Below are 11,819 nucleotides of genomic sequence, written 5' to 3' on the forward strand. Positions count from 1 at the left end.
TTGAAAAGTTTAGATTTTTCATTTCAAAACGACTTTCCCTTTCAAAAGTTACTTTATGTTATGTTTAGAAAAATAAAAAGAGTTTAAATCTAAACAAAAATTTCAAATTAATCAAAACAAAACATTTTGGTTGATCCAAATGTTTCTCTCTCTCTCTTCCCCACCTCTTCCCCACTCTCATAATTTTGGCTTTTCAGCCTGATTTCGAAGTAGTTTTTTGTGGGGAGGGGAATAACTTTTTTCACGGGGTGGAAAATCTGTTTTCCAACCAGCTCTAGGTGTGAGAACCTGAGCAGCTGTAGGCCCTACTACAATAGAAATAACAAAAACAAGAGTCCCTGCCTATACAGATAAGGAAGGTGCCTTTCAGAATTAATCTAGATGGTTCCAGGGCCATGCAAGGCAAACACTTGGACAGCTGGAACAGGAAGACTGAGGTGCAGTGAGGCAAAGCAGGCAGCTACAAAATTCCCATTTTGATCCATCCTGGGAACTGCACACGAGGTGGACACATTCAAATGAATTAATTTTGGGGTTGCACCTGATCTCAGATACAAAAAGCCCAGTTACTCCCTATTTCTGACCCTCTTTAAGATCACACAAATTGAGCTCCCATGTGGAGACAGCTGTGCAAATTGACTCCCCAAACTAGCTCTTAGTAAAGCAAGCCAACTAAGGGGCTTCACCCCTGAAGAGGAACGGTAGTTAACAGGCTAAATCATTCACAAACATCTCTTTTACAATACAGGCCACCTGCTCCCATTTTAGCATAGTCATTTGTTTCCTTTTAGTTCCCACTGATATGCCAGAAGTCCAAGAGTCATTTCACAGAAAAGTCTGAAGACTACTTTGGAATTCATTCCATTTGTGTCTCCTGCAAGTCAGAAGCAGGAAGTGTCTGATCTAATGTAGCACTGAGGTTTATCAGCAAGTGAAGGGAGGACTGAGTGAAAACAGGGAAATCCTAATTTATGAGGTTAATTTATTCCACATTGCTTCCCTTGTGTTTATGCTCAAGGAAGGATTTACAACTTCTGCAGGCTGCTTTGTCCATTTTTCCATTACTGGGATACAGACCAGAAAAATAAATAATACATTAATTCACTGGAAAGGTTGTTTCCTTTCTTTTTCTTCCCAAGCCACTTTTAAACCCCTGCATTCCTTTTTCAAAACCTCTGCTACACTTCTCACTGCTGGATGGTGGGAAAGCGCTAAGAAATGGTCAAGTAATTGCTTCAATCTCACATCTCCTGCTTCCTGAGAAAAGGTAAGACAGAGGTGGTGTGTTGGACCTATTGACCGTGCTCTTTTGCCATCTGCTACCACTTGCTGACATAGAGGGAGATAAACTTTAATCTCAATCCCACTGAAGCTAATGGGAGCCTGTTAATTGAGCAGCCTCTGGATAAGGCCGATAAAAGGCCAGTTTTGCCCTGCTATCCTTGCCTTGCCAACCAGAAATGGAGCAATTAAAAAGGAAGGCAATTAAAAATAAAAGAGAAAGAGGAGGCAATAATGAAGATAGAGACTGGCTGACTGGTAGGGCATTGAACAGGGAGTCAAAAGACCTGTGTTCTACTTCCCGCTTGACCTCTGACTTGCGGTGTGACCTTAAGCATGTCACTTCACCTCTCTAGGCCCTCTCATCCTCTGTTTTATCTGCAGTTGCCTTCTGTGGCTATGAGTTTAAGTGCAGAAACAGGTGGCCATACAAAATTTGTTTGAGTGATTTTCAAGGCTGGCTTGAGAATTTGACCTCAAATGTTTTCTGGTCAATGATGTTTCATAAGCTTTTCACAAGAAATAGGTGGATCTCAAAATGACCAGAGAGTCATAGGTTTGGAGAACCATCACATTTTGGATACCTCTAATCTGTCTGCAAAAGCAGATTATGTGTATGCGTGGGCTAGGAACACTAAAAGAGACCTCTTTGTAGGGTTTTCAGATTTCTGCTCCTAGCCCTGACTGGGACCAGGAAGGGCACAGGCATGTGAAATGAAGAATAACGGGGAAATGCAAGTTAGCTAAAATGTTTTGAACCTCCAAAGAGGTTTGACTGGAGTTCTGGGTGAGGGGTTGGGAGTGTCTTATTTTATCAAACCACCCCTATTTTATGAAAAACTTCAGAAGAGATGCTTTTAGAGATGGCTTCCAGTAGCTATATTTGGATCTGGATTTCAAACATTCCCGAATCCCGGGGGTTTCGCTTGACTCCTGATAATGAAAAGGGTCGTTTACAAAATGCAGCTTATGGTTGAGATTTCAATCTGTCACATGACTCTAAAGCTCAGGAGGCCTTCAGACCCAGGCTTTTCCTTTGGGGCCCATCTCTCTCTAGTTTGCTAAATTTTTGCAATAATGTCTTTGAAGAGAGTGTGACAATTTATAAGACATGGGGATTTGGAGCTGAAAATCCTCTCTTCTAGAGAGCTGTGTTACTGCAATGAACTAGAGTGTATGTGTTTTAAAGAATCTATAGCAACAGCAAAACTCCGATGCTAATGCATCAGATGACCCCTCTGCCGATATTTATTTCATTGCGGGGAACTGAGTTATTATATCAGAATGACCCCATTGCTCAGGACCAAATGCTCTGAGCACAAATATTGTTTCATTTAATTTAGTATGGATGAAGAATTACAGTTAAGGTATGGGGTAGATCCTGCCCCATCCCCTTGTGGGCACACAGGGGCTCTTAGCAGCAAAAACCAGTGCAGTTTTCTGCTTGTGGAGGAAAGACTGGAGAGTACACAGCCACTATATAACAAGGAGCCTGGCTTTGTGGGGTGAGTGGGGGGCAAGACTTGGGCAGGGCCAGAGGATCTGGCAAGTAGCAGCTCCTTTATTTCATAACACGCAAAGGCGTGGGGGCAGGTAAGAGCTTACTCAAGTCACTGAGCTGAAGCAGCCTCTGTAGCTACTGCACAACTGCGGTGGGAGATGGCAGAGGATCATCAACATCCACCTTGTCCAGCCAGGCATGGGGAGAGGGGGTTAGGATTTGCCCCCATAGCAAAGATGGAGGGTGGGTATATTTAAAACTGTAAAGTGAGCTATTTTTAAAGGTTCTGATCAGTGGTTGAATAGAATCATTTTATAAACACTGGTAGCCAAAAACTTAGAATACCCCGGTGGTGTGCGGGTGTCTGCCTGGCTGGACAAACCAGAGGTGGCATTCAGAGCCCTGTTGATGTAATTAATGGAGTTAATGGGTCACTCCAATAAACCTCGAAGAATACGGCCTTTGTTTTGATTGGTTGAGAATGGCTTCCAGATCGGGAACGGATATTCTGGAAAAGAGGCTGTTCGAGTCTCGCCATGCAGCTATTGCATGATCTCTGTGGTTTGTTGGGATGGCTGCTGCTTTTTCTCTCTCTCTCTTTCTAAAAACCAAGCTCCACTTTTTCAGTTCAGTGTCACGAGAAAACTTCACCCTTGGATTGTCTCTGAAATTCAGCACACATATGGGGAAGAATATGTATACCCTACTGTATACAGCTGCGTGCAGCGTGGTCCGTGTATGGGTAATATTGATATAAGGAGTTAGCAGAATTGCTACTGGCTCAAAACTCTGCAAAGTTTTGCTTTCAGTTACTTGATTCAGCTGCTGTCTGTGGCCTACAAGTATCCTAGTTCAAGTCTTAGCTAAGGAAATAAACTGCTGGCTATAACCAATGGTCCAGTTTCTGTTCTCAGTGATACCACTGACATCATTGGGTATACAGACAGCATGATACTTGCTTACCTGCTGCAGTCCCCTCATCTCAGGGGGCTGCGTGGGTGCACCAGAGAGCTGAATTTGGCCCAGTGATATTTTTAAAGATTGGACAAGTATAGCACAATCTGGCTAAAATGCTTTACCATGGGGGCCTGTACTTTGATTATTCTACACCCCTGTAATGCCAACATGTGATACAACAACAGGGATGCAAGTTAGGGCAATCCTGCCGAAAACCCTAGCTTGTGCCAGGGGTTGCACCATCCCCTGGCTAGGGGAGGCACAAACAGCTTCCCCTGGCCTCTTCCACTGGCACCAGCACAGGGACAAATCTTTCCCAATGAACTGAAGCACAAAGGAGTTACAGTAACACAGGTGTCAATTCTGAATTTTGCTAGAATTGTGGCAAATTCTTGCAAGTGCCAAACTGCAAACTCTGCTGTGCAGTGTTGTTTCAGTGTTGTTGTACAATATTGATATTTGTGCTAATGCAAAAGTGACATATTGAAAGACTAAAGGAAAGGAAGAATGGGTTAGGGTTTGTGGCTATTTTAAAAAACAACAACATTTCACTCTGGACAGAATTTAATTTTACAGTTATAACGCGTTACCTGTTTGAAACCAAGCTGGGTTAGCAATAGAACTATATTTCTCTCTCAGGCCTCATCTCAGCCAGCATACTGAGAAACTGTAGGCCTCTAACAAAGGTCTGTCTTCATCCTGCACATAATGAAAATGGCAAACTGGAAACCAACAAAGTGTCAGGCCAACTTGGCTGCAGTAACAATACTGAATCCCCACAGCCTGCCAGCCCTTCTAGTTCATTAACTAAAGCTGAGTTAATGGGGCATTCTGCCACCTAGTTTGCTCCCAGGGCAGTGTCTGTGGGATGTTGTGTTCCAAAAACCACCTTATTACAGAGAGCAGCTTAGTGTCAATTGCTGTTTGCCTGCCTGTAAGAACCATTTATACTGTTGAACAAAGCAAGAGCCTCACTGATCTTCCTCTGAGGCTGAACAAAAACAGCAAGTGCAATTGAAGGGAAGAGGAACTAACCTTCTTGCAGCAATTTTAAGGCACTAAGCGCTGTAGTACCACCTGTTCCCATCTAACTGCAGCCAAAAGGACAATCTAGTTAGATGTAGAGATATTGGCCCCGATTCTCAGCTGTACCCAGTACCCACTGGGCCCAGCTGAGGAGGTTGGGAGCACAAAGGAGCCAGTTACAGCTCCCTGATCCTGAGGCCAGTTCTACATTGGCTACAGCATAGTTTAGAGCGCTCTAAGAAGAGAGGAACTGACATATTGGATCAGACCCAAGGTCCATTGGGTCCATAGATTCTTCAGGAGCGCATGTAAGAATCCTGCAGTAAGCAGATGTGTGATAATCTGCCCCTCACATTAGGTTCGTCCGGGTCTCTAACTGGCCTTGTCTACACATGTAGCTACACATGACAGCGAAAGCCAGGTTGTGTCCATACTGCATTGCATAGCACTAGCTACATGAGGCACTGAAAGGCTGTGGCTGGGGGAAGGCAGCAGGACCCTACACTGCTAAACTAGGGAGATGTGCAGTGTATGTGCTCTCCACACTAAGTGTAGACATAGCCATAGTTACAGATTGGCTTAAGCCCTGAAACATGAGGTTTAATATCCCTTCCAAAATGTGTGTTAGCATTAGCTACTGTAACTCTGGACCTTTTTGTTAGCCATACAAAATGTCCAACCCCTTTTTCAATTTTGCTAAGTCCTTGGTCTCAATGACTTCCTGGGGCAGTGATTTCCGCAGTCTAATCACATGCTGTGTGTTAAAGTATTGCCTTTTCATTCCTCAAAGGGCAGCTCTGATGTTGGTCAGCTGGCTCTGGTTCCCAGGGCAACCAGTATGCCAGCCAAGGGTAGAGGTGGGGCAGTAGCACACTGCCTCCATACCCCCAAGATCATGGGCTGCTTGGGGAAGAGCTGGCTGAAAGAGGCTGGTGACTTTCTGGCTGCAGCGTACTGCCAAAGGGGCCAAATGAAGGAAGAAGGTCTGAGGTATTTATAAGGCTGCAGTATCTAACCACCTCCAAATCTTTAGTGCATTTCTTCCCTATGTGAGGCAAGGAAATGCTCTTATCCCCATTGGAGAAATGCCAAACTGGAGCACAGAAAGGCTAAGTGACTTGCCCTACGTCACACAGGACATCTGGGGTCAAGCAGGGACTTGAATTCAGACATCCCAAGCTCCCACCTAGTGGCCTAACCGCCCAACCATCCTTCCTTTCTATTTTGCCCAATAACTAAAGATCAGGGGCATGGCATGTTTAGGGGAAGGCTGTGCAATGGGCCACTACATCTGGCACATGGCCCTGTTTTGGAATCTGTGGACTATACTCTATGTGTGTGCAAAAACTGCGAGTGGAAAGCCTGGGGCTGAAAAGTGTGTGTGAGAGAGAGAGAACTACCCAGTTCAGAAACATTATTCTGCCTTCTGCTCTCCTGTTAACTCCTGTTCTGCTCACATTTGTGTTCCGATCCCCCCACTCCATTCTACAGCAGCAGCGCTCCCAAAATACTCGATCCATTTTCGTACTGCTTCTTCCCATACCAACCAATTCCTCCTCCCTCTTCTGGGTACCGGGGTGGGGCAGATCCTAACTGCACCCATAGATACTTCAGTTCATTAGGCATTTTAGCCCCTGGCCCTCGCACAAAGTTATTTTCCTCACGCTTAACATTTTTTAAGTACTAGTACGTGATCCCAGTTTGTCATCGGCTTCCTGCGACAAACAGCGCTGACGTGGTTATGAATCTGAAAAAATGGCTGTTTGCAGCCACCCAGCAGGGAACTACCAGGCTGATGATACAGTGCTGAGACATGGAAACCAGCTCTGTGCGAGGTTGAGGCTGTAAAATAAGCTCCACTAGGAACAAAACTGCCTGTGTATTATCATATAGAAATCAAATCACTTCATTCCCATCCTCCCCAGCTCCTGCCACGGATGCACAGAATGTCCGTGAAAGCCAAACCAAACCAGACAGTTACCGGTACTGCTAGATAACTCCAATGAATTGGTCACCATGGAAACACGCTCTGGGAGAAGGGATAGTAGCGCACAAATAGAGAACATCAATACTCACTCCATTGCGGGGGTGGGGCTTTCCTCCTCACTGGCAAGCGTGTGATGGGCTGCGGTGCCGGCTCCCACTTGGTTGCTCTTCAGTCATTTTAGCACAATCCTTTTTTGTCGTTTGCAAGGTGGAGCTGTGAGTCTTTTTCTTTCCTCTCTCGCTCTCCTTTCCCTTCCTGATTTCTGCCTCCCCTCTGGAGTGTGTTAAGAGTTAAGGATGTCTCAGCACAGCCTGCAAATAAAAAGGGAAGCAACTGGATAACGCTCTTTCTTGGAAACTCTAACATCCCCAACCCTTGCTTTTTCGTGTGGGTACCTACATCAGTCTGTCAGGCACACGCTGCAGTGATGCAAGGTCAGAAGAAAGAAACGCCGCACTTAAAAACCAGATGCCGAGTTGTTTTATACCCTCATGCTATATACACAGACTGTATGCACAAGTAGTACCTAAACTGCATTCTCTAACATCTATGTTTGAGCATTGCAGTATAAATACCCATTCGCATGCTTCTCTATCTTAAGTACTTATCTGACTCCCATTATTATAGATTCTGAGAACCTCACAATCTCCAATGTATCTATCTTCACAACAAGCCTGTGAGGGAGGGAAGTGCTATTATTCCCATTTTATAGATGGGGGAACTGAGGCTTGGAGAGTCTAAGACCCCAGTTCTCAAAGGTATTTAGGCACCTAACTCCTCCTGAAATTAATGGGAGTTAGGCACCCTGACACCTTTGAGGATCTAAGTGACTTGCCCAAAATGGAGTAGGGAATTAAAACCAGCTCCCCCAAATACCAGGCTAGCACCCTAACCACTGGACCTTTCTTCCTCTCTCTAAGTGTGCATGGTTAAGCATGAACTTAAGTACATTCCTGAATCATGGCCTTGAGAATTTTGTTCTTGATTCTGCTGACTTGAGTTCTCCACCCATTATCATCAGTAGAAAAGGCAGGTAATGTCATTTCAGCCCCCCTCGTGTTTTCATTGTGTCTATTCTTGTCTTGTGACAAGCTCCATGTGTCCCCGATCATAGTGATTACTGATTAGAGGTAAGATCAAACCCCAGATCTGAACACCCCTGAACTTTGGGGAAAGTTTAAACCCAGAACCCAAATTTGGTCCCCTCTGACTTCTAAACATATGATTCTGATCTGACTGAGGAGCCACATACGATGTCTCTGGGAAATCACGGACAGAGTTTATATTATGGCATCAGGGTCATTTCTGGAAAGTTATTCCTATGAACACTGAGCAAATTCATAGTGTTTCAAAGCTAGTAGGTTATGTCTTTGCTGACTAAAGACCCTCCCATTATAAAAAAATATTACCCTATTGCACAGCACTTACTGCACTCTCACTATTGTATGGGGCAATGGTCTGAAGCATTTACTACAGCCTGCTGAGTCCTTATTGGTGTGAAAGGGCTGGTCTGATTTTTGCTGTCTCTTGCATAAAGGAGACAAGACAGACTAACTCCTGTGAAGTCAATGGATTTAAATGAGTGAAACAGAGCAGACTTTGGCTCCCGGTTGTGACTTTTTAGAGAAGTCGTGTTTTTCATTCTCTCTCTCCTGCTTGGCTTGGGAGAACACTGGCTTGGCAGCAGCACTACTGAGAAGTATCTGGGCACTGTGGTGGATCACAGCATCCACATGAGTCAGCAATGCAATGCTGTTGCCAAAAAAGCAAATGCAATTTTAGGTTGCAGTAACAGAGGCATAGCATAAAAGTCACAGGAGATGACAGTACCGCTCTACTAAGAGCTGGTTAGGCCTCAGCTGGAGTACTGTGTCCAATTTTGGTCACCAATGTATAGAAAGGATGCAGTGACGCTGGAAAGGATCCAGAGGCGAGCGGCAAAGATGATCAAAGGGTTGGAATGCAGTAGGGTGACCAGATGTCCCGATTTTATAGGGACAGTCCCGATTTTTGGGTCTTTTTCTTATATAGGCTCCTATTACCCTCCACCCCCGTCCCGACTTTTCACACTTGCTGTCTGGTCACCCTAGAATGCAGTCATATGAGCAAAGGCTGAAGGAACTGGGTATGTTTAGTTTGGAAAAGAGGAGATTAAGGGGGGACATGACATTAATCTTCAAATAACTGAAAGGCTGCCATAAAAAGATGGAGAAAAGTTGTTCTATCTTGCCACAGAGGGCAGAACAAGAGGCAGTGGGTTCAAACTACAGCACAGCAGATTTAGCTTAAAACTCAGGAAAAACTTCCTAATGGTAAGAACAGTAGGACAATGGAACAGACTGCTAAGGGAGATTGTGGAAGCTCCTTCAATTGAAGTTTTCAAAAGGAGGCTGCATAGTCACCCATCTTGGGTGGTTTAGATACAACAAATCCTGCATCTTGGCAGGGGGTTAGACTAGATAACCCTTGTGGTTCCTTCTAACCCTATGATTCTACAATGTATGCAGGTTTCAACCCAACTCGGCTATATGTCTGCCGAGGCATGTATTTATATTGAGTTCAACACTATGTCCTCTTTCACAAGCATGCACGATCTTCCTTGCTATTGGGCTGGACATCCAAACGGTAGCCTGTCACTAAAGGAAACCATCATAAAGCAAAGCACGCATGCCACACTCCATTCTCTCTCATGCAAAAAGAATCATTCTGTTAGCTTCCCTAAAGCGGATGATCTTTGGCCTCTGCTGTCATTGGATTGTAGATACCCGTGTCTGGTAATAGGTGGAAGCGATTTCCAGCCTGTTCCCACCCTGACCCTGCAAGCTCCACAACAGCTCCCCAGGCAGGGGCTTAGCACCCTCTTGACCCACCCACCCTGCCCTGGGTCCTGTCCCCGGGGGCGCAGGCTGGTCCGTCCCCTAGGCACCCTCCCCCTGCCGAGCCACCTCTCTGGCCGGGTACACTGAAGCCCCTGCAGTCAGGTCCCCTGGGCCCTAGTGCACAATGCAGCCTTAAGGCTTAACCCCTTCCTGCCCGTGTTGTAGCCAGAGGCGGCTGGGTTATGTCAGTGGCCCTCAGCAGCCTGGTGGTGTTAGCTGCCTTTCAGCACTGTGAGGACAGGAATGGACAAGCTTCTTCCAACCAGACGGAGGGAGGGGGAGAAAGAGATCAGTTCTGCAAAGACATGGGCCAGGTCATCCCTCCCCCTGACTCCTGCATCTGGAAGCAGCTCCCATCCCTTCCCTCCCGCACAGTGCTGAAAGGCTGCTGCTGGCCACATTCTGGTGTGAACCCTGGCAGAAATCTGGGGAGGGGGCATGTGATCCTGCATGACCTTTCCCCCTGTATCACCCCCTCCGCGTATGTGTGTGGGGAGTGTGTGTCACCCCTCCCCATTTGAAGCCTATAACCTTAAAGATAAGAAGGTAAATAGAAAGAATCCAACTATTCAGTATTTCTTTTTAACGGGGGCTCAGTCAACTTGATGTTAATTTGAACGTTTGTACTGCATAGTTCTGACTGATTGCCATTGAACTCACTCGAATAAGAGTAATTTTACCAGGTATCCCCTATTCAGCATAGGGAAATATGGTCACCCTAGTTCTAGACGTGATGTAGATTACTGCCCCGGGTGCTCTGGCTCACCTGTGCTGGTCAGTATGTTGGGAGGGAAGAGATGCAGGAAATCTGCCTGCCCACTCCCCGCTCAGAGCATGGGAGGGAGAGTTGCAGCCTCACCTTTGATGCCCCCCTCCCTGACCCACAGCCCCCGTGCTCAAGCCAGGGAGTAAGGAGGCATTTCCTTGTTCCTTTGTGCAGGTGCATGAGACAACCTCCTTATGGGGTCAATCATGAGTTATGAGTCATGGTGCCTCTTTGCAATGGCTTCTGCAGCATTCTTTCCTGTGTACCTTGCATTAAGAGGCAGCTAATCAGGGTCACACTAATAACAGAAGCTTTCTGCCTTTCCAAAAAAAAAAAAAAAAAAACCACCCCAACCCTACTTCAGTGATTAGATAGTGGGTACTTACTGTAGGGTGTGATTGAGTGAGATAGAGAGCACATTGTTCACATTCTCCAGGGCCCACATAATGATTTGTCTGACACTGAGGAGCTGTTGACTTCTTTCATAGTGTAGGTGACTGGTGCAGTTTCTTACATCCTTGAACTGGGGGAAGAAAGCGAATGGATATCTGTGTTGGAGAGAAAGGGGGGTGACTAGGAAGCTGAGAGAATGAACTGACCCTATTTGGTGCTTGAGCTGCACAGTTCCATGGGTTTGAAATCCTCCTCGCAAATCAACACCAGTTGACTCTTTCTGGGCTGTTGATCTCTCTAGCACAGCAGGCACTCACTGCCACAGCGCCTCCTGCTGGTCAATCCAAGAATTAGCTCATTCCAGCCTCAGAGTACCTCCTGCCAGCTGGTGTCTCTCTACCCGTACCTGCTTCCTCATCAATCTCCACCACTGTGTTCCTCCTGGCCTGCAGTGCCCCTTCTCTGGAGTCCTGCCCTGCAGCAGTGTCCCCACACTCAGGGTCCTCCCCTCCCCAGGGAACCCTGATCTCCTAAACCCACTCACCTCAGTGACCCACTTCCAGTCTTCATCTAGCCCCTTCCCTCAGGGGCAAACTACAGTCTGAAATGACTACTTATCATCCAGGGAATTAGACCTGTTGCCTCTTCCTCCCCTTGCTGCGCCCCCACAGCCCTAGTACCTCCCACAGCCCTGACAGCAAGGCCTCTGCCTGGGGGTTTGCCAGCCTGGAGCTTCCCCAGCACTGCACTGTCCCAGGTACCCTTTTCCTCTTTCATGCAGCCAGGTCTATCTCTCTCTAAGGCTGAAGAGAAACTGACTAGCCTACCTGGTCTGCCCTCTTTTATACCGGCTTAGCCAGCTCTGACTGGCTGCCTCCTGCCTCTTCCTGATTGGCTCTCAGCCCCAGCCCCAGCCCTCTCCCAGGGCTGGCTTTTAACCCTTTCTGAGCTGGAACGGGGTGACCGCTCCACTGCAATCTTTCAACACCTCATGTAGACAACATGCAGTCTGTATACAGACAACACTCC

At 46.4% G+C, this 11,819-nt stretch overlaps 1 long non-coding RNA gene across 1 annotated transcript; it reads right to left on the minus strand.

Annotated features, from left to right (window-relative positions):
* Nucleotides 1-4,331: 4,331 nt before the first annotated feature.
* Nucleotides 4,332-11,587, minus strand: LOC122466068. Its single transcript, XR_006291292.1, has 4 exons — nt 11,552-11,587; nt 10,784-10,945; nt 6,842-7,063; nt 4,332-4,438 (listed from the first exon to the last, which is right to left on the minus strand). It is a non-coding gene; the product is annotated as an uncharacterized LOC122466068 (long non-coding RNA).
* Nucleotides 11,588-11,819: the final 232 nt, after the last annotated feature.

Source organism: Chelonia mydas, chromosome 5, assembly GCF_015237465.2.
Source record: "Chelonia mydas isolate rCheMyd1 chromosome 5, rCheMyd1.pri.v2, whole genome shotgun sequence".
NCBI lineage: Eukaryota > Metazoa > Chordata > Testudines > Cheloniidae > Chelonia > Chelonia mydas.